The following is a 3,133-nucleotide window of genomic DNA, read 5'->3' as shown; positions in this document are numbered from 1 at the left end:
TATATCTACTATTAATAAAAAAATAATCTACATAGCATTTATGTCTTATTTTATTCTATTCTCAAAAATAAAAATAGTATAATATATTGAACGGACATAGAAATATAGTGCTCCTAAAAAAAAAGAAAATAACAAAAAAAAAGAGATAACATAAACAGAATATATTATATCAAGAAGAGAAATTAACTAGTAATATACATGTACATCTATTTATTTAATTATTATTTCACGATCAGAATATCTTCTGTCGAACATAATGACTAATCCCTCGTTATTATAGCTTATAGGTATGCAATAAGTAAGACTGTTTAAAAAACTTAAAAAAATTTTCATACTCAACGAGAATTAAATTTTTGATAACTGATTAAAAGAAGATGACCTATTCCTTTTAACTATACTCCCGAATTTTATTTAGTAGCTCTAATTAAATCTTCATTGGTTTTAGAGGGTCGGAGTAATAGTTAATTACATGGATCCAGAGGAAAAATAAACTTAAAAAAAAAACATAAATAGAAAGAGAGAGAAAAAAAAGTGAAATTATTGGTCCAAGTCTTAGCGCAATGATTTGTCTCTTTGAGTTATAAAAAACTAGTATTTTTATCCGTAATAACTACGCAATGATAATTTATTTGTCTCTTTGAGTTATAGAGAACTAGTATTTTTATCTGTAATGTTATTACGAAAATATATATTTTTTAAAATTATGTTCAACTTTATTTTGACAGTATAGATTATGCAAGGATTTATAAAATCAAACTACTTTTATAAAAAAAAAAGTTGTAGGTTGACAAAAGTTTCTAGCTAAGAAGACCAATGTATCTATGGATAAAAAATCAAATAATAAGATTTTTAGTTATTATTTTTATATGAAAATGTCTAATTTTTTATTAATAATTAATTCTAATATTCGTTATCTAAAATTTGAAACAATTTAACGTGTATACTTTTACATTTAATTAAGTAGTAAGTCTGTTGCACAAATAGAAATAATTAATTTTTATACTTGTTATTTAAAAGTAATATTTTTTCTCTCTATGTATATAAAAATATAATTAGATATTAATATAAAAAAATTATACTACTAGTTATAAAATTAACTCAAAATTAATTTTTTTAAAACAATTGAATCTTGATTCTAACTTTTAATTATAACATTAGTATTCTCTCCAAATTATACGTAATAAATATTTGAAAGAAGAGAAATGAAAATATAGATTAGAAAGATAAGTGGTGAAAATTTAAAACTAAATAAAAAATTAAAAAAATATGTATATAATAATAATACTAATATTTTTTATCTGAGTTATATTATTTTGTTAATTTTATTTTCTGTAGAATAGAAAGGTAGAAAAAATAGAGAATGAGAGAAAAGAGAGAGAAAGATAAAGATAAAGAATGAGAGTGATAGTGAGAGTTTGTTAATTTTGGAAGAAAAATTTTATTTTAATTGTAATAAAAAAATATCGGATGATATATTTTGATTTGTCAAATTACTAATATAAAATATAAATTATATATAGTGTAAAAATGGTAGAGAGAAATAAAAAATGGAGAGAGATAGATGAGAGAATTTAGGAAGAGAGTTTATTAATTTTGGAATGATATATAAAATTGTTAGAGTGGTTGAAGGAATGAGAGAGATAGAAAAAGGAAGAGAGAGGAGGGAAGAACTCTTTAATTCTAGAGGGAAAGATTTGATTTCAATTGCAATAAGGAAGTGACATGTGACACATTTTGGTTGTAAAATTAGTATGGAGGAGAGAAGAATTCTTTAATTTTGGAAGGAAAGATTTAATTTTAATTATAATGAGGGAGTGACATGTGACATATTTTGATTGTAAAATTAGTAAAGAGGAGAAGAGGATTTCTTAATTTTGGAGGGAAAGATTTGATTTCAATTGTAATGAAAAAGTGATATGTGATACATTTTAGTTGTAAAATTAGAAATATATAATAGATATAATAGATATAAAAATTTTGGATGTTACTCAATGTGTAGTTTTGAGTGTTACTTAGTGTATAAATAGATATGTGTATAGACTCAATAATAAACGACTCAATAATAATAAAATAACAATTAAGTGTTTATTTTTTCCATACATTCTCTTTTTTCTTTGTACCTTATACATTACGGTTCTTTTGTTCATCTTCTTTTCAGAACATTAAACTCTTTTTACATGGTATCAAGAGCAAGGTTCACACACACATAGACACAGAAACATATATATATATATATATATATATATATATTCAATTCTAATATTTTAAAATTAACAATATCATCAACACACATATATATATATAATCCATATTTATTCAATTCTAATCCTTTAGAATTAACAATATCATTCTTAAAGTACATAATAAATTAAAATAGTAGCACACATTATAATAAATACTTTAAAACATACATTCAAATTTTGTAATACTAAATCTGCAATATTAAATCTGTAATTTATTAAATCTTTAATTGAACATTGAAAAACATCAAATAATCAAATTAGAAACTCAAAAAATAATAAAATTATAAATTATACTAATACTGTAATTTACTAAATCTGCAATATTGAAAGTAAAAAAAAATCTAAATCTTTAACTTTAAAGAACCAAAATAATAAACATTTGACAATTCAACATTCAATACAAGTTCAACAATCTGTTTACGACTTACAATTAACTCTAATCAAAATAATTAATTACTAACAGCCATGAATGGATGAACCATCTGATCATCTAACATAAACGATAAGCAATAGACTAAAATTAGAAGGATAATAAAGTGTCATGACAGTTCTAAAGCTCATACGGTAATATATATAGAAGGAATAGTAATGCGAGAAGTCCGATAAATAAAATAAAACTCAAAGACGTGGAAAACAGAGGTACAAAAGTGCGAATTGTTACACATGATAACTAAAGAATAGAGATACGAGATCATGACATAATACAAAGTTATATATAAGTATGATAGTCATAAGAACACTAGCCAAAACCTGCAGAGTTTAAGCCGACTAGTTAATATAGACAATCAGAGTATTTGATTTAAAACAGCATATACATCCTATCTCTCAAGTTTAGCCTTAAGACAACAAAGTTATACTTATACAAAAGATGAGAGAATAACTATAATAAA

This window comes from Arachis hypogaea, chromosome 12, assembly GCF_003086295.3.
Source record: "Arachis hypogaea cultivar Tifrunner chromosome 12, arahy.Tifrunner.gnm2.J5K5, whole genome shotgun sequence".
NCBI lineage: Eukaryota > Viridiplantae > Streptophyta > Magnoliopsida > Fabales > Fabaceae > Arachis > Arachis hypogaea.
Note: the sequence above shows the minus strand (reverse complement) of the source record.